The following is a 21,809-nucleotide window of genomic DNA, read 5'->3' on the forward strand; positions in this document are numbered from 1 at the left end:
GGAATTGGAGAAGAGAGGTTTTTGGATGAAGGACGGAAGTGTGTTTTCGTGATAGTTTGGTCGGTGACTAGCCTTTTAATTAGTTTTGGGCTATAAAATGCATACTGCAATTTTGTGGCTAGCGGCTGATATTAGTTTCTAGCGGCTGGCCATAAATGAAGTTTGCTCTTAGTTAATCCTAATATCCCCTATATAAGTACATTTACTATGTACACTAAAGATAGATTCTGAGCAGTATTTTCCTACGCTAGTGGAATAGACGGTTGCTCCGACATACCGTGACAACCACCAGCCAACCAGTAATTCTAGTCGCGATTCATCCGTTCTTTCCGCTTCCGCTACGCGAATAAGTAAATTCCTGTTTTATGATTTACATGCTATCTAATATGTTAGTGTATAACGTTCCAACATTGATATCAAAGCCATAGGCTGGTTTTTTGGTCCAAAAAAATATACAGAATAGTTCTAAATCTCTATGTGAATCTAGAACTTCATGTTCATGTATTTTTTTTGTACGTTTACTATGCTGTTGGAAATGGTTAATTTGTTTAACCTTTTGTATGCTAATTTATTTCACTTTAATTGAAATTAGTTTTCAATCTGGTAACTAAAAGAAATAACATATATGTTAGTTTATCTCTATGAATACATAACTTTGTATATGTTTTTTTTCTGTAAGAAACTGGGATTTGTTGAAATAATCTAAAATTTTATTCAATCATTTTTTTTCCCGTAATTTTCTCGATCAACAATCCAGCTCCCGTCGCCGCCTGAGTTACTCGCCGCGGCTGGTGGAGGTCGTCTAAGAAACGACCAATAAACTTCCTTAGTTTTTTAAGCCATGGAGAGGAAGAAGGTTAGAGAGCCATGGCTTCTCCTTTCTTCCTTCTCTGAAAGGGGGCGGAGCTTGGTGCAGCTTGTGCTCCAATGGCGGATGTCGGCGACAATAAAGAAGAAAGTGGCAGGGTTTCTATTTCTCCTTACTAAATACAAATAAAAAATAAAATTTGGTGCTCCATAGCCATGGCAGAGAGACGAATAGAAGAAAAAAAAAATAAAGTTTTCTCTTCATCCACAAAAGTGACGGCGACGGGGATGAAAAAGAAGAAGAAGAAAAAGGGACTAGGGTTATTTCATTTTTTTGTAAGATTATAAAATTGTATATTTTATTAAAAAAAAAGAGAGGAAGAGAAACTAAATTTCTCCATGGACAGCATCGGCTGACTCTTTAAGTGGAAGATGAGCATCTTCCTAAAACCCTACCCTTTAATACTTACAATTTTTAAAAACAAAAAAAAAGAAAAGATATTTTTAAAAAGGAAGTAGCCCAGAAGTGCTGGCAGCTCTAGTAAATTGGGCCGAATGCCCAGTTTCGTTAAAATAAGACACTACTTTATTAGTTTAAAGATCTTGGGCTAAAGGCCCACTTCGAAAAGCAATGATTTCTGCAATTTCTTAGTTAGCAGATTTAAGAATTTGGGCTTATGGCCCATTTTAAACTGTCATTTTATTTTGGGGGAAGTGCACAGTTAGCCACTAATAAGACATGTATTTACTTTTAAGCCACTGTTTAAAATGCCTTTAGTCTTTAGCCACTACTTTAATAAACTTTACCCGCCCGGACGAAAATACCCTTCTGCTCATAAAGTTCAGGACCAAGTATCCTTAACTTATGAGCTTGTTACTGTAAGTTCAGGACTAGTTGTCCTTAATTTATGAGCTTGTAAGTCTAAGTTCACGAACTAGCTGTCCTTAATTTATGAGCTTGTAAGTCTAAATTCAGGATTACATGTCCTTAACTTTTGAATTTGGAACTCGAAGTTCAGGACTACCTGTCCTTAATTTCTGAGCTTGTAACTCTAAGTTCAGGACTAACTGTTCTTAATTTCTGTGCTTGTAACTCTAAGTTAAAGACCAAGTGTCCTTAATTTTTGAACTTCCAACTCTAAGTTCAGGACCAAGTGTCCTTAACTTATGAGCTTGTTACTGTAAGTTCAGGACTAACTGTCCTTAATTTATGAGCTTGTAAGTCTAAGTTAAGGACTACGTGTCCTTAGTTTTTGAGCTTGTAACTCTAAGTTTAAGACTATCTGTTCTTAACTTTTGAACTTGTAATTCTAAGTTTAGGACTACATGTCCTTAACTTTTGTACTTGTAACTCTAAGTTCAGGACTACATGTCCTTAATTTTTGAACTTGGAACTCGAAGTTCAGGACTACCTGAGTACCTGTCCTTAATTTCTGTACTTGTAACTCTAAGTTAAGGACTACCTGTCCTTAATTTCTGTGCTTGTAACTCTAAGTTAAGGACCAAGTGTCCTTAATTTTTGAACTTCCAACTCTAAATTCAGGACCATTTGTCCTTGACACATCTAACTTCGCAATCTGAATTTGTACCTCCAAATTCCAATGGTATAAGTTTCTCTATTGGCCACTCATTTACTTGTTCCACTACAACCCACTATTACGTAGCATAAATGTCACTAATAAATCAAATTGTCTTTCTTCATAAGTCCCGAAAAACTCATAAACTAAAAAAAAAGAAAAATATTCCTCATTTATTGAACGAATAGGAATGGAAGAAAGAAAGTGAAAAAGGAACAAGTAGAAGAGTTCATGAGATGTAAGGAAAGAATCTGAAAATGACGTATCTATCCAACCTGTGATACCATCTAACACTGTATTTCCGTTTGGGAAGGAAAAGAGATAGAAGAAAGGGTAACACCGTCTTTTCATATTAATTCTAATAGATTAATGGTTACTTTTGCTCAACATTAAAAATGCCGGATAAAAGTAAATACCACTTTAAAAAGTGGCTACCCCACGCAATTTTTGCTTTTATTTCGGGGTAATGGCCTAAATAAAATTGAAATTTAGTTCTATTATTTCAATAACTAAATTTCAGATTATAAAATTAGTCATATGGACTTAATTTTCAGAATATAAATTTAGTATTTATATTCTTTTATGAAAAGTATAATAATTTTATTATCCCAATTGCTTGAAGTGTTAATTACTTTAACATTAAACTTATTTGTTAACTTGTTTAACATTAAATTTATATGTTAATTTGTTTAACATTAAATTTATTTGTTTTTGTTTAACATGCTTGAAATGTTAAGTTGTTTTACATTGAATTTATTTGTTAATTTGTTTAACATGCTTAGAATGTTAATTACTTTTTAACATTACTTTTGTTAATTAGTTTAACACATGCTTTAAGTTAATTTGTTGAGCATGATATAAATATTATTAGTTTAATATTAGCAATACTTGTTAATTTGTTTAACATGTTTAATATGTTAATTAGTTTAACATTAAAATATATTTTATGTAAATTTGTATAGCATGTAATAAATGTTAATTAGTTTGACATTAATTTTATTTACATGCTAATATAAGTTATTTGTTAACTTATGATCCACATGGGATTATAAAATCATAATAAATAACCATATTGTCTTAAACATGATTAAGACACTTAGCTAGATAATTGAATATGTTAATTTTGATAATATTTTAATTCTTGGACGATGATTGGGAACATAGTGAACTTTCGACTCTATGATTAATATATGTGTTTATTAACTTAATCAATTGATGCTTAGTCTTATAATATATATGTATGTAGAACATCGTACCTTGCGTTATTTTTTTTACATGATCCTCATAATATTTTTTATTTTGTTAAAGAATGACTACTGCTTCGAAAAATATTGTTGCTGAGCTCAACAAAGGGTTGAAACTCAATGGTGACAACTATGAAACCTGGAGCTCGAGAGTCCAGTATGTGCTATAGGAGCAAGAGGCTCTGGAGGCCATTAACAATGTCAAGAATGAGCCTGAGGAAGGCAACACTGCTCAGCATAGGCGTGAGCGTGAAGCCTATGACAGTTGGAAGAAAAAGAACTTCATTACTTGCATTACGTTGTTGAGCACCTTGGATGATGACATTCTAAGGGAGTTTAAGGATCACCAAAGAGCTATGGATCTTTGGAATGCTATGAGGAAAAGATTTGGTACCTGTTCCACTGCAAGGCTGCGATCCTTAACGATCAAATTTGATTCATATAAGAAACGCCTAGAACATTCAATGAAAACACATTTGAGGCAAATGACAAATATGATCGGGGAGTTGAAAGATGCTGGTCATGTATTGACTGATGAACAACAAATCTAAGCTGTCATACGCCCATTGCCTAGTTCTTGGGAGCATATAAAAATGCATTTAACCCATAATGAGCGAATCACAACTCTGAAAGATGTCTGAAGACACCTTGAGTTAGAGAAGGAACGACTTGAGGCTGCAAAGCCAATAGCTGAGTTGCATATGGCAATAACCTCCAAAATCAAGAGTGATTCAAAGAAAAGGAACTGGAGAAAGAAGAGAGGGTCACCTCAAGCTCAACCAGCTCAGCCTACTAAAAGAGCAAAGACTGAAAAAGGCAAAAACATACGTCCCAAACGTGTCAAAGTTGCTAAAGTGAAATGCTATAATTGTGACAAGATGGGTCACTATGCCGGAGATTGCTCTGAGCCTCCAAGAAAGGTATTTCACGATGCTCGAATTAGTGAACTTTATGTTTCTAGTTCTGTTTTTCTAACTAAATCTAATCCTTTGTGGATTGTAGACTCAGGAGCAACGGACCACATAGCCTGGGAACACAGTGCCTTTGTTGAATTTCGGCGAGTTCCACGTGGAGCAAAGTGGATATATGTAGGCAACAACAATAAAGTTGCTGTTGAAGAGATCGGTTCATGCAAGTTAATCCTGCGTGGTGGTCGAGACCTAATACTACATGATGTTCTCTTTGCACCAGCAATTCACCGGAATATTATTTCAGTTTCAGTTTTGCTTAAGCTAGGATTTGACTTGTTTTGTCATGGTAATTTTGCCAAGTTGACTTTTGGTTTAACTTTATTTGGTTTTGGTCACGTGACCGGAGGTTTAATTATTATTGATTTGGATTATGATTCTTTTAATAATAATGCTAATTTTTTCATGTTTGTTTCTTCACATAAATATAATAGTGATATAAACATATAGCATGCTAGACTTGGTCTTATTGGCCAACAAAGAATGCAAAGGTTAGCAAAACAAGGTTTGCTTTCCAGCATTGAACATGTGTAATTGTCCACTTATGAAAATTGTCTAGCTGGAAAATTTGCAAGAAAACCATTTGGTCAGGCGACTAGAGCCGAATATCCTTTGCAATTAGTCCATTTGGACATCTGTGGCCCTATGAATGTTATGGATAGGCATGGAGCAAGTTATTTCATCACATTTATTGATGACTTTACCCGTTTTAGTTATGTCTATTTAAATTTCCACAAATCAGAAGCAATAAATTTCTTCAAACGCTATATGAGCTTAGTGAAAAATCAATTAGACAAGAAGATAAAAGCTCTTCGAACTGACCGTGGTCGTGAATACTTATCAACCCAGTTTAATAACTTATGTGATGAAAATGGAATAATTCATCAGTTGACTATCCCAAATACTCCACAACAAAATGGTATTGTGGAGAGAAGAAACAGAACGCTCCTAGAAATGGTTAGGTCAATGATGGCACAAGCTAACCTCCCAATTAGTTACTGGGGTGATGCGTTGCTTACTGCCACCTTTGTACTTAATCGAGTGCCTACAAAATCAGTTACTACTACTCCATATGAGTTATGGACTGGAAGACAACCCGACCTGAGTGTATTAAGACCTTGGGGTTGTGCTACTTATACACATGATTCCTCTCACGAATATGGAAAATTGGGCCCGAGGGGAAAGAAAAGTATCTTTATAAGATACTCTGAAACCTCAAAGGGTTATGTGTTAATTGGACAGCAAGATAGTGTGAGTCTAACTAAGTTTGAATCACGAGATGTCACATTCTTAGAGGATGAGTTCCCTAAGAAGGGAGAGGTAGGTCAAGACCTAAGCATATTTGAGATAATAGATCAAGAAGTACAAGGATCACTTCATTCGAGTGGGAGAATTTTAGCAGATGATGAATTAGTTTCTCATCAAAGAACTCCTTCATCATCACACGCGAATGAAAGTAATCCTTCTACATTTAGTGGAAGTGACCAAATGGATCTTATTCCAAGTGGGAGCAGGATGAATGTTCTTCATCTGAGTGGGAGCAACATTGATCCAAATGGGAATAATGATGAATCACAAATAAGACGTGGTTCTCGTAAAAAGATTCCCCGCCTACGAATTTTAGCAGATGATGGATTAGTTTTGTCACGACCCAAAATCCAACTACTCGTGATGGCATCTAACCCAACCCGCTAGGTAAGCCAATTATCAACTATCCAACTCCAATGAAATTAATAAGGCAATTAATTAAAAGAAAATATATGAAACTAATACATTTCCCCAAGAACTGGTAGTATAAATCATGAGCTTCTAAGAATAAAGTATACAAAGCTGGTATGAAGTAAATACATCATCTGTTTGAAAAGTACATAAATCGAGTTTTATGAATCTAAGGTTACCATGAACAAGGGGCAGCTACAACCGGAACGCAGGTACATCTTCAGACCCAGCTCCCAACGAATACAACAACATCAACAGCAAATATATGCATGCAAGGTGTAGAAGTGTAGTATGAGTACAACCGACCCCATGTACTCAATAAGTAACAAACCTAACCTTAGATTGAAAGTAGTGACGAGCTTGTACCAAAGTCAGAGTCCAACTCCCATAACCAACAGCAGTTCATAACAACATAAATCAAGTAATACAAAAGTAACTCAGAGATAAAATGTTCAGCTTAAATCATGATTTCTGAAAATAGTTCGGCCTTTCAAATACATCAGTGAAAACTCAAATTGTTTACCGAAGTTGCCAAAATATGAATAAGTTTGAAAACAGTAATTTTTTCCAAAATCCTTTCAATGATAATTAAGATGTCTCATTTTCTTTCCAGATAATCAGTGTAAAACAAATGCATCACTATTCCCATATGTCAACATATGTAAGAAATCATGAATGATGTGATACCGTACAGCATGAGAAAAATACATCTCTATACCTGTATGTCATGCGTGCATGTCAATCTGACTTTCTCACACATTTCACTCATCATGCCCAATCACTCGGCACTGTATATGGCTAATCCGGCCCAGGGAAGATCCATCCCGGAATATACACATCAACAGATCATCAGTCACTCAGTACCGAGTAGGGCCAATCCAGCCCGTGGAGAAGATCCATCTCTAGGTATATAATGCTTCGGACAAGATCCATGTCTAGGGAAGATCCATCACTCAATAATATCAACCACGCTCACTTGGGGTGTACAGACTCCGGAGGGGCTCCTTCAGCCCAAGCGCTATAAACTGCACGGACAACTCACGTGCTATAGTATCTATATCTGGATCCGCACGGACAACTCACATGCTGTATGGATAACTCACGTACTATATAAAGCCTATATGGCTTGCTGCAGGCAGGCAGCACCGATCCACATAATATTAATAATAATAATAATAATAATAATAATAATAATATATATAAAGCCAACATGGCCTGCTGCGGCGTGCAGCCCGATCCCAAAAAATATACTCACAGTCAGGCCCTCGGACTCCCTCAGTCATCAATCTCTCCAGTCTCTCTATCATGGGCTCACAATGTGATAAAAATAGCCCGAAAATGATGATATGATGTATCAATAAATAACAACGGAGACTGAGATATGACAAGCAATGAAATAAATATGACTGAGTATGAATTTTCAATTTAAAACAAATAATTCACAATAATATGACCACTGTGGGTCGTAATAATATTGGCACATAGCCTCAACATAATTTTTAATATGATTCTCAGCTAAATTTCTTCAACATATAAAACTGCATAGAAAATGCCAAGATTATTTGACTACAAAATTCCACGGAAACAATTACGTCATAATTTCTATGGTGCATGCCCACACACCCATCACCTAGCATGTGCGTCACCTTCAAACAATTCACATAATACGTATATTCAGAGTTCATACCATCAGCTCCAAGATTAGAAGAGTTACTTACCTCGAACAAGACAAATCCAATTCCGAGCAAGATCAAAATGCTCTAGAAATTTCATTCTGCGCGTATCAACTTCTGAACGACTCGAATCTAGCCACAATAAATTTGATTCAGTTCACATAATTTATAGAAATTAATTCCATATCAAAATACTAGTATTTTCTCACAAAATCCGAAATTACACTCCAAAAATCGCCCGTGGGGCCCACGTCTCGAAATCCGACGAAACTCATAAAATCCGACAACCCATCCAATTACAAGTTCAACCATACTAATTTCACTCAATTCCGACTCCAAGTCAATGTTCAAAACTCAAAAATTCATTTTATGAAATTATAGGAATTTTCCTCCGATTTCTCTTGAAGATTCGATAATCTTACACAAAAAATGAAGATTAATTCATGAAATATAATCACAAGGGAGTCAAGAACACTTACCCCAAGCTGTGTGGAAAAATTCCTCTCCAAAATCACCCAAACCGAGCTCGGAAATGACTAAAATGAGAAAAATCTCGGAAACCCTCGTTTTTAACACTGCCCAGGCATTTCCGCACCTGCGGTGCCTGGGCTCGCACCTGCGCATCCATTTTTGCGGACAAAAATGCGCGCCTGCGGACAGAGCCAGCCTTCCAAAACCTCGCATCTGCGGCGCCCTTCTCGCATCTGCGGGCTCGCAAATGCGCATTCCCCTTCGCACATACGTTCGCCCCAGGCCAGCCCCAGTCCCGCATCTGCGCCAACCCTGCTGCACCTGTGTCCAAGATCCTCGTAGGTGCGATCACACCAGAGGCAACAATTCCAGTATTTTCTTAAGTCCGAATTTGATCCGTTAACTATCCAAAACTCACCCGAGGCCCCCGGGACCTCAACCAAATATACCAACAAGTCCCATAACATAATACGTACCTACTCGAGGCCTCAAATCACACCTAACAACATCGAAACGACGAATCACAACTAAATTCATAATCAATGAACTTTGAAACTTCAACTTCCACAACCGATGTCGAAACTTGTCAAATTACGTTCGATTGACCTCAAATTTTGCACACAAGTCACATTTCACATTACAGACCCATTCCAATTTCCAGAATCGGATTCCGACCCCGATATCAAAAAGTCAAACCCTCGGTCAAACTTTCCCAAAAAATCAACATTTGCCATTTCAAGCCTAATTCAACTACGGACCTCCAAATAATTTTTCGGACACGCTCCTAAGTCCAAAATCACCATACGGAGCTATTAGAATCATCGGAATTCAAATCCGAGGTCGTTTACACATAAGTCAATATCCGATCGACTTTTTCAATTTAAGTTTTAAATTACGAGACTAAGTGTCTCAATTCGTTCTGAAATCTTTCCGGACCCGAACTAACTACTCCGATAGGTCATAATACAGCTATAAAGCACAAATAGAGCAGCAAATGGGGAAACGGGACTGTAATACTCAAAATGATCGTCCGGGTTATTACATTCTCCCCCACTTAAACATGCGTTCGTTCTCCAACGTGCCAATAGTTGTTTCCAAGCCATCAAATCACTATTACATCTTACCACGCACGTACCCGAGGGTGATCCCATGTCACCTTATTCTGTGTAAATTTTATAGGCCTAACAACACAATATAATCGAAAGTCATTAATTTAACCTTAGCTCAAAACCTTGGAATTCAATTTTTTTTAAATATTCAGAATTTTCTTACAAAAACCGAATCTCACTGTTACACACAATATAAGTCTGAACAAGCTGCATCGAGCCATAACTATAACCACATATATAATCACCTATCATATTACACAACTCGCATGCTTGTAGCACCATTTCTGATCACAGTAACTACTCCAAAACCAACCAAGTACTAGTATTAAACCCCATATCGAACACCTTGTCATGACCTTGTCGAACAAAACCTTGTTTTATAACCTTCGTACACTGCTAATAATGAAATAAACACGCAGAAATCTCATGACCCCTTATCATATCAACAAGTCATGGAGCTCCCTCGCCCCAACCAAAATCATAACCACTTCCTAAGCCAACTTTCAATATTATTCTACCGAATATACCGTAATCGAACCTAATAGTACCCTTCCTAGGTCCGATGACCTCATATTATTAAACACAAGTATCCCACATACACGCCACACCAATATAACTCAGAGCCACAAACTGTGCCATCCGTGCACCAATATGCAATAATTCAAATGTACTCAGGCATGGAAAATGACTCAAATGAGAGAACTTCCCTGCAAGATTAACAAGTACCGCCACAAAGAAATGCTGAAAATCCATCACACACCGTAGAACCATCACACGGTTCTAACACAAGGTTCATACCTTAATATAACTCCCCTGTAACGCGTGACCCCATCCTAACGCTGGTCCATATTATATACCCCAAGCCATCCTGCTAAAAAATCAATAACCCCGGAGTGGCAAATGACACAATGTCACACAAAACCTGAAAGAACATCACCAATACATAATCAATCATGTAATACCCAAATACTCATCTCGCTCAAATTCCGCCATAAGCCCCCCAATAGAACCGCACCATGTATGCACAACCAATGAATCACAACTCCTTGTAGCATAAAAGGGTAACTCACAGATTATTTCAGAACATGAATAAGCTCAACATCAACCAAAGGGCACATCCCTCAATAATAGCAGTATGGAGCCAACCAATCCGACCCGGTGTAGAATACACATCCAAATTGGGCCTACCAATGGACCCCCAAATCAACTCTGGTCACCCACAAATAGATAAATAACCCTCAGAAAATCCACAACGACTGAGTCATAATACATACTATTATCTGGCTAGCTTCGGCCACGACTTCACAGTCCGCAACCATGAAACAATCTGCTCCTGACAACTCCCTGTCTCCCAATCCCTAGAACACGCGAATCACCATTTCTGATCCAATCTCCACCGCTCGAATGACTATCACATCCTTCATGCACGATCATCCCACTCAGAATATTTCCATAATTCTTCCGTGCCACATAGCAATAATTTGAATATCAGCAGTCTAACAACCAGGACAATGCCACAATACCTATGAAATATCCATGATTCAAAACATAGTGCGCCTTCTGAAATGTACACTCTACTCACGCAATACCAATTAGTTATAACATTCATCTAAACATCGAAACCGTCCATGCCCTCTAAGAATTTATGACCTCACTTTCAAAATTAAACTGTGACCTGACACACGCAAACCTTAATCCCACACAACACACCGTATCTATCATGCCATCGTATTTAAATCTCTCTAACTCAACTAAGCCACGCAGGTCACCAACCCAAGAGTATTGCCACAAAGCACCTGTAGAAAACCCCCACATCATAAGCACCCAAAGAACCGATCATATCCATTACCATACTGATCCAACCTACTACCATGCTGTCTTATTTCTCCGAGTCCCTTCCGAATTTGTCTTCAGATTGATACTTCTCCTTGCTGAAATGCCACGATCTTTAACCACAACTCACCCTGCAAACTTTAGCATAGAACCACAACGCCTACGTCCCATAAGCAACCGTATTCTTCTTAAGCACCTTCATAAATACTACAACTGTAACACTCACTCTGAAAATACCTTATGTGAATTTGAAATTTTTTTTCTTACATTCATTATACTAAAATGTAGAATCCATCATCATACAGAATTTTCGTAAGTCTAGGCACCATCAAATGCGAATCTCAGATTTTATCCATACACAAGTCCGGAGAAATTCTCAATTGCTATATATAAACCTCGAACCTATTGGAACTTTCTCGAGAGTCTCCCCCTTTGTTCAAATCCAAATTACACCGCCCAAATGGGCCAAACGACATGTGTCCCATTAGCACAACAACACTCAAAGAGGTAATCATGCCTTAACAGCACTGATCAAATTCATACTCCGTGCGCACTATATCATTCATAATTAACAACTCACTCATCCCAAGATTTTTATATTTTCATAAAGTGTAATATAACCCGTATTCAGGAATTTCCTTGCTCGAGTCATCCTCAACCTCAACCTCTAGAATTCATCACTAATCCACAGGTATGTCTCAAACCAAAGCTAAAATTTAACATGTCACCATGAAATTAAACCATCAATAGCAGGCTCCCCCACTTGGCTCAAAGTCATAGATTAAAACACCCGATAACTCACGATATCCACACTCTACTACTGTCATAATACCGCAGTCAGTACAATGAAAATTCTTCTTACATCTCGAGAAACTCTTCTCGTCACATCCAACTATCTTAACACATCCTGCAGTCACATCATACCCATCACAAGGCCATTCTGCCGCTCATCGAGCCACAATTTCCACTCGTAGGGACATTACCGGACATATGAGTCCAATTGTACAAGTTGCAACTGAAGCTACCAAGCTTAAGCTACGGTTTAACCATGGCCTCAAGTCCTCCAGACTGGCCTATGGCCAAAACACAGAATACAAATCTCGAACCTCGTTCATAGAATCACAAGCCGGCGATGCACAACTGATACCGAGTGCTCATGTGCGCACACGAATGCGTGGAAGGAATTCAAAGAGTTATGCCTCAAGCAGAATCAATTCCGCACGATAAGGAAAGAAAGACAGGAAGTATATATCCTAAATGACCTTGTAGCCTATCGAAGATAAGTATGGACGTTATCATACTGATCCGCAAGACTCTACTAGACACTTGTTCATGACTTGTAGAACCTATGAACCTAGAGCTCTAATACCATCTTGTCACGACCCAAATTTTAACTAGTCGTGATTGCACCTAACCCAACCCGCTAGGTAAGCCACTTATCAACTATCCAACTCCAATGAAATTAATAAGGCAATTAATTAAAAGAAAATATATGAAACTAATACATTTCCCCAAGAACTGGTAGTACAAATCATGAGCTTCTAAGAATAGAGTATACAAAGCTGGTATGAAGTAAATACATCATCTGTTTGAAAAAGTACATAAATAGAGTTTTATGAATCTAAGGCTACCATGAACAAGGGGCTGCTACAACCGGAATGCAAGTACATCTTCAAATCCAGCTCCCAACGAACACAACAACATCAACAACTAACATCTGCACGCAAGGTGCAGAAGTATAGTATGAGTACAACCGACCTCATGTACTCAAGTTCAACATAAATCAAGTAATACAAAAGTAACTCAGAGATAAAATGTTCAGCTTAAATCATGATTTCTAAAAATAGTTCTACCTTTCAAGTACATCAGTGAAAACCCAAATCGTTTACCGAAGTTGCCAAAATATGAATAAGTTTGAAAACAGTAATTTTTCCTAAAATCCTTTCAATGATAATTAAGATGTATCATTTTCTTTCCAGATAACCAGTATAAAATAAATGCATCACTATGCCCATATGTCAACATATGTGAGAAATCATGAATGATGTGATACCGTACAACATGAGGAAAATATATCTCTATGCATGTATGTCATGTGTGCATGTCAATGCAATATATCTCAGAGATGAACTCATGTACTCACACTCTCAGAGTACTCAATCTGACTTTCTCATACATTACACTCCTCATGCCCAATCACTCGGTACTATATATGGCAAATCCGGCCCAAGGAAGATCTATCCCGGAATATACACATCAACTGATCATCAGTCACTCAATACCGAGTAGGGCCAATCCAGCCCATAGAGAAGATCCATCTCCAGGTATATAATGCATCGGACAAGATCCATGTCCAGGGAAGATCTATCCCTCATTAATATGAACCACGCTCACTGGGGGTGTACAAACTCCGGACGGGCTCCTTCAGCCCAAGTGCTATAAATCGCACGGACAACTCACGTGCTATAGTATCAATATCTGAATCCGTACGGATAACTCACGTGCTGCACGGACAACTCATGTGCTATATAAAGCCTATAAGGCCTTCTGCAGGCGGCCAGCCCCGATCCATATAATAATAATAATATATATAAATCCAATATGTCCTGCTGCGGCGTGCAGCCCGATCCCAAAAATATCCTCACAATCAGGCCCTCGGCCTCCCTCAGTTATCAATCTCTCCAGTCTCTCTATCACGGGCTCACAATGTGATAAAAATAGCCCGAAAATGATGATATGATGTATCAATAAATAACAACGGAGACTGAGATATGACAAGCAATGAAATAAATATGGTTGAGTATGAATTTTCAATTTAAAACAAATAAATTACAACAATATGACCTCTGTGGGTCCCAATAATACTGGCATATAGCCTCAATATGATTTTTAATATGATTCTCAGCTAAATTTCTTCAACATATAAAGCTGCATAGAAAATGCCAAGATTATTTGACTACAAAATTCCACGAAAATAATTATGTCATAATTTCTATGGTGCACGCCCACACGCTCATCGCCTAGCATGTGCGTCACCTTCAAACAATTCACATAATATGTATATTCAGGGTTCATACCCTCAGCTCCAAGATTAGAAAAGTTACTTACCTCGAACAAGACGAATCCAATTCCGAGCAAGATCAAAATGCTCCAGAAATTCCATTCTGCGCGTATCAACTCCTGAACGGCTCGAATCTAGCCACAATAAATTTTATCAGTCCACACAATTTATAGAAATTAATTCCATATCAAAATACTAGTATTTTCCCACAAAATCCGAAATTACACTCCAAAAATCGCCCGTGGGGCCCACGTCTCGGAATCCGACGAAACTCACAAAATACGACAACCCATCCAATTATAAATTCAACCATACTAATTTCACTCAATTCCGACTCCAAGTTGATGTTCAAAACTCAACAATTCATTTTATGAAATTATAGGAATTTTCCTCCGATTTCTCTTGAAGATTCGATAATATTACACAAAAAATGAAGATTAATTTATGAAATATAATCACAAGGGAGTCAAGAATACTTACCCCAAGCTGTGTGGAAAAATTCCTCTCCAAAATCACCCAAACCGAGCTCGGAAATGACTAAAATGAGAAAAATCGCGGAAACCCTCGTTTTTAACACTGCCCAGGCATTTCCGCACCTGCGGTGCCTGGGCTCGCACTTGCGCATCCATTTTTGCGGACAAAAATGCGTGCCTGCGGACAGAGCCAGCCTTCCAAAACCTCGCATCTGCGACGCCCTTCTCGCATCTGCGGGCTCGTAGATGCGCATTCCCCTTCGCACATGCGCTCGCCCCAGGCCAGACCCAAACTAGCATCTACGCCAACCCTGCCGCACCTGCGTCCAAGATCCTCGCAGGTGTGATCACACCAGAGGCAGCAGTTCCAGTATTTTCTTAAGTTCGAATTTGATCCGTTAACCATCTGAAACTCAACCGAGGCCCCCGGGACCTCAACCAAATATATCAACAAGTTCCATAACATAATACAGACCTACTCGAGGCCTCAAATCACACCTAACAATATCGAAACGACGAATCACAACTAAATTCAAAATCAATAAACTTTGAAACTTCAACTTCCATAACCGATGCCGAAACCTGTCAAATCACGTCCGATTGACCTCAAATTTTACACACATGTCACATTTCACATTATGGACCTATTCCAATTTCCAAAATCAGATTCCGACCCCGATATCAAAAAGTCAACCCCTCGGTCAAACTTTCCAAAAATTTAACTTTCGCCATTTCAAGCCTAATTCCACCACGAACCTCCAAATTTTCAGACACGCTCCTAAGTCCAAAATTACCATATAGAGGTATTGGAATCATCAGAATGCTAATCCTAGGTCGTTTACACATAAGTCACCATCCGATCGACTTTTCTAACTTAAGTTTTAAATTACAAGACTAAGTGTTTCAATTCGTTCCGAAATCTCTCTGGACCCGAACTAACTAATTCGATAGGTCATAATATTGTTACAAAGCACAAATAGGGCAGTAAATGAGGAAACATGACTGTAATAATTTTAGCAGATGATGAATTAGTTTCTCATCAAAGACCTCCTTCATCATCAGATGCGAATGAAAGTAATCCTTCTACATTTAGTGGAAGTGACAAAATGGATCTTGTTCCAAATGAGAGCGAGATGGTCACATATCTTGTTCCAAGTGGGAGCATGATGAATGTTCTTGATCCAAGTGGGAGCAACATTGATCAAAATGGGAATAATGATGAATCACAAATAAGATGTGGTTCTCGTAAAAAGATTCACCGCCGACGATTTGATGTTGAAGGCGGCGTACTATTTATGATGCTCCTACAAGAAGAAAATGAGCCTAAAAATATAAAAGAGGCTCTCTCATGCCCTTCTAAGGATAAATGGACAAAAGCAATGGAAGATGAATTGGAGTCTATGAGAGTCAACAAAGTTTGGGAACTAGTTGACCTCCCTAAAGGACGCAAAGCAATTGGGAGCAAATGGGTTCTCAAAATTAAGTTCAAGGTTGATGGCACAGTTGAGAGATATAAGGCTCGATTGGTGGCGAAAGGGTATACACAGCAGAAAGGAATAGACTACGAAGAGACTTTCTTGCCAGCTGTACGATTTACCTCAGTTCGCTTGGTTCTAGCTATTGTTGCAAGCTTGGATCTTGAATTACATCAGATGGATGTAAAGACTGCCTTTCTCAATGGAGAACTAGATGAAGAAATCTATATGGAACAACCTGAGTGTTTCATTAAAAAGGGCCACGAACAAAAGGTTTGTAGACTTTTGAAGTATATTTATGGCCTCAAACAATCTTCAAGGCAATGGTATATACGCTTTCAGAATGTTGTTGTATCCAATGGTTTTACCATGATGGATGAAGACCATTGCGTTTATACCAAAAGATCAAGGAACAATCTTGTGATTGTAACATTGTATGTAGATGACATACTTATAGCTGGAAACGACAAGGAGTTTATAACTGAGATAATGTCATGGTTGTCATCTCAATTTTAGATGAAAGATATGGGTGAAGCTGCATATATTCTTGGAGTTAAGATTTCAAGAGATCGTCCAAAGAAACTATTGTATCTCTCACAAGAGAATTACATTAGAAAAGTTCTTGAACGATTCAATATGCAAAATAGTAGCCCAGTTGAAACTTCTATCAATAAAGGCCATATCTTGGGAAGTCAAATGTGTCCTAAGACTCCTGAAGAGACAGAAGGAATGAGCCGAGTTCCTTATAGGAGCGCAGTTGGAAGTCTAATGTACGCTATGGTGTGCACTAGACCTGATATTTGTCAAGCAGTTGGCTTGGTAAGTAATATCAAACCGACCCAGGTTTAGCACATTGGCAAGCAGTAAAGAGAATCATGAGATATCTGAAGGGAACTGCTAATTATGCCCTTTGTTATCAAGGCGGCAAGGTTCTGCGATTAGTTAGATACAGTGATGCTGACCATGGAGGAGATCTAGATGAGAGGAAGTCTACCTCAAGATATGTTTTCTTACTCAGTGATGGCGTCATATCATGGAGTAGTTAGAAATAATCATGTGTATCACTATCTATGATGGAAGCTGAATACTTGGCTCTCATATTAGCAACACAAGAAGCTGTTTGGTTGAAAAAGTTCTTGGAACACTTGTTGGATGTCGCTGAAAATACTGAACCAGTATTAGTCTACTGTGACAGTGAGGCTGCAATATTCTCCACCAAGGACCCTAAGTTTCATTGTAAAACCAAACATATAGATATCAAGTATAACTATGCGAGAGACATGGTTAGACGCAAGGTAGTGAATGTGAAGTATGTGTCTACAAAAGATATGTTAGCAGATCCATTGACCAGGCCTTTGTCTAGAGATGTATTTGTAAGACACACTAGGTCTCAAGGCTTGCGTAGAATCTGAGATACTTTATTTTATTATTTATTTTCCCGTGTTCACAAAACTGATATTCTTTGATTATCAATAAAGTTAATTTACATACATACATATTTTTATTGTTGAATGTTATGTACATTCTTTATTTTTTTTGATAAGTATGTCGGGTAGACAAGAGGTTGGCCTTCTCACACAGGCAACCCCCTCCTTATCTTAGTGATGTGAGGATATGAGACATGGTTTTAAGCAAAATTATCATATGGATAATTTGAGAGCTATTCGCTTAAAATCAAAATGTCGCTTAAACAATGACATAAGGTCATTAGGGTGAAAAACGTTCACCTAGTGTACTTTGTGAGCCTGATGTGAGTGAAAAATGATATTGTAGATCAAAGAACTCAAATTTAGATACTTATGGTGTCTAAATATCATCTGTACAAAATTCTTTATGAGATAAAGACATACACTCCTCGGAAAAAAAGGGAGAAAATGTTGTAGCACATGTTTCATACCATGTATGCTAATGTCGACCAATTGGGTTAACATAAGTCCATTCTCAACTTATTGTTGTGTGAGACCCAGAGCTTTTATGATGGCTCAAGATTTTGTACCTTCAGAGACTCTGATCAGATACTTGAGACTAAGTGTGATGTTAGCTATATTAGTGTGTTTTCAAAAGACCATGTACATAGATTCGGTCTAACGGAGCATATCTAGAAAAGTAGTCATACTAATGTTAAAGGGATCGTGAGAAAGAGGAAGATCATTGATGGAATCTCATTTATTTGTATTCATTGGTGCACCAATTATAACTTATGAGTTATGATTGTGAATACAAGAAATAATGATGTATGAGATTTTGAGATTATATTAAATGTGATTCATATGATCTAGGGTACTGCATACTTTATGATCTACTTGCAGGTTTGCACATGACGAGAGGCTATATACTTCTAACAGATGTATAGCCCTTAGCTCTCATAGTATGTTCGTCGCACGGTCTACTTTCTTGTATGAATGATTGAGGATATGAGTTGACAATATGTTTCTCGGACTAGATGAGCACTCCCATTATGTGTGAGTGGGAGATGTAGAAAATATTGGGTCCACCCATAAGGGGTGCTCTAAGGCCCAATAGGGTTATTAGTTAACCCTAATATTCCCTATATAAGTACATTTAGTGTGTACACTAAAGATAGATTCTGAGCAGTACTTTCCTACGCTAGTCTTCTCCTAAAGTCAAGATAAGGGTTTAGACTGTGGAATAGGCGGTTGCTCCGACATACCGTGACAACTACCGCCGGCCAGTAATTCCAGTCGCGGTTCATCCGTTCTTTTCGCTTCCGCTACGCGAACAAGTAAGTTCTCGTTTTACGATTTATACGCTATCTAATGTGTTTAATGTATAGCATTCCAACAGAAGTAAACAAGCAGTAATATGCTTTGACAAGAGCACGAAAATGAAGCTACAATATTACCAAGGAACTGAATAAATCTAAGAGACAAACGATGCTCTGCAGCCACTGCCTCCACTGTGAGAGCTTCTCTTTAGCTTCTAGTTTTCATGTATAAATCATACATCTCGGGCATCTTCTCCCTGAAAGGAACCATTATTTCTCTAGAAAACGTGAGTCGGAACATTTCACGACAGTGTAAAGACTTAGCTTCCCTTTTACCAGCTGGTTTTCTTTAAGAAAATTCAAGATTCCATTCCTTGGCCAAACCCTCTTCTCTAAACTGTACTTCAAAAGTGGCGCATGAGAAGCCAGATAACTGGACTTGTATCCCAATCCCATCATAAAAAACTCCAATGTGCGTCTTATCTTAGCCTCTGATGTAGTCAAACATTAAGGAGGGATTCGCACCATCGCATAGATATCAGAATCAGACCATCAGAAAATATCTAATTTCCTTTCTAATTTCGATTCATTTAGCGACAAAAGTACTTAATTCAATGCCATGGAAAAACATCCCCGACCATCGAGGCATATGAAAATTCTTTTCTAGTCGATGCACTGCTCTCTCGATCTGCTCAGGGTTATTAAGCAGATACCTTGGATGCCTATGAAAAGCCCTCTCTATATCCACCCGTGAAAACCCAAAATTTAACAACAATGATATATTGGGTGGTATTACTTTATGTAGATTACGAGAAATCAACCTAGGCTCTCTCTTAACAACCCTAGCTACAGAATCATGACAACCCAATAACTTCTGAAGATATCAAGACTAGGTCTTATAGTAGTACGCAAACCATTTTTCAAGAAATTGCTTTTTTTGTTTATAAAAGGAGCAAGGTCAGACCTAGAGAAGCCAAGTTCATATAAAACCTTAATTTTGGGTTTAAGATTTTGTCAATATGAGAAAACAACAATTCAGGGGAAGAAGAAACAAGGGTTTTGATCTGGGCTTTGTTCATACCCATTTTGAGAAAGAGATCAAGTAACAAACGTGGCTCATAATTTCGGAGTCTCGAATGAGTTACCTTGGAGCTTGTAGAAATGGCTTCTTTGTTGGATAAGCCAAGCGAGTTCACAAGAAAGTCCACCAATACATTGGCACGGGAAGTCAGTGGAGCTGTGGAGTAAAAGAGCTAAAATCTGATGGAAAGGAGTTGCTTTTTTTTGCGCCATTATTACCAAATCCAAACGTACTCCTCAAGACACGTTTAAGAGATTAGTCCACCTCCCGGAGATAAAGCCAATAAGACCCATACAATTTAGGTTTTGAAGTGCAAAACAAAACAAAAAAAGGTAAAAAAATTCAGCTACAAGCAAGAAGATATTTTTTCTGATTAGGATGCGTGTTCATACAGTTAAAGCTTTTGTAACAAAAGCTAATTTGCCTACGACTTCTCTAGTCCATTTACCAAAAAGAATCTTTGACTAGAAAATGAAATCTACAGCCGAATTCTGCATACATGACTACAGCAAAACGAACGAAATAAAGATCACACCAAAAGTAAAATTGGTTTTCAGAAGAAATTTTCAAAGAATTCATCCTAAATTTGCCTGTATCTGATATCTTAGATGACACTCTATTTTTTCTTGTCAACGGACAATGGCCCTATAACTCTGTTCGGAATTGCCAACAACGGGAACATGCTGCATGTAGAGAATTGTGCCCACACTTGACCAAGCTAGAAAAAAGTGCTTTTTCCAAAATATAATAAAGATATTGGACACACTCCCCTAGATGAGGCAGCAAAGGAAAATCGTCAAGTCAAAATTAGGTCGAGGAGCAATATTGTCCAATCACAAAGAGATATTGGAATAAGAAACTTGAGTTACAACGACAACAAATACCATCCTGATTAAGATAAACATTCAAATATCAATGTCATATACATCTAGTCTGATTTCTACACTGCTTTCCTTCTCATTAAACAAGAAGTAATAGTTGAATTGAAAATGAAACTACTCTTACTTTCTAGTTTTCATGCTTGATAATATCTTGAAAAGTTATCACTCAAGAATGGATAATCAGCTATGAAAGGTAAACAAGCAGTAATATGCTTGACAAGAGCATGAAAACGGAAGTACAATATGATCAAGGAACTGAATAAACCTAAGAGACAACCAATGCTCTACAACCACTGTCTCCACTGTAAAGACTTCTCTTTAGCTTCTAGTATTCATGTATAAATCATACACTTCAGGCATTTTCGCCCTGAATGGCAGCACATAATTCTCCAGAAACTTGGATTCAGAACACATGACAACAGTGTAAAGACTTAGCTTCTCTTTTACCAGCCGGTTTTCTTAAAGAAATTTCAATATTTCATTCCTTAGCATGACCCTCTTCTCCAAGATTAACATTAAAAGTATAAACAACAACAATAACATACCTAGTATTATCCCATACCGTCGGTCTGGGGAGGGTAGTATGTACGCAGACCTTACCCCTACCTTGTGAGGACAGAGAGGTTGTTTTCAATAGACCCTCGGCTCAGGAAAGCATAAGTACCACAGTAATGAATATATAGACAAGAAGGGACAATACCAAAAATCCATA

The 21,809-nt window shown here is 37.9% G+C and overlaps 1 long non-coding RNA gene across 1 annotated transcript; it reads right to left on the reverse strand.

The window, feature by feature from the left end:
• Positions 1 to 12,926: 12,926 nt before the first annotated feature.
• On the reverse strand, positions 12,927 to 20,553 carry LOC142180240 (uncharacterized). Its single transcript, XR_012708401.1, has 3 exons — positions 20,281 to 20,553; positions 14,510 to 14,596; positions 12,927 to 13,118 (listed from the first exon to the last, which is right to left on the reverse strand). It is a non-coding gene; the product is annotated as an uncharacterized LOC142180240 (long non-coding RNA).
• Positions 20,554 to 21,809: the final 1,256 nt, after the last annotated feature.

Source organism: Nicotiana tabacum, chromosome 4 (genome assembly GCF_000715075.1).
Source record: "Nicotiana tabacum cultivar K326 chromosome 4, ASM71507v2, whole genome shotgun sequence".
Classification (NCBI taxonomy): Eukaryota; Viridiplantae; Streptophyta; class Magnoliopsida; order Solanales; family Solanaceae; genus Nicotiana; species Nicotiana tabacum.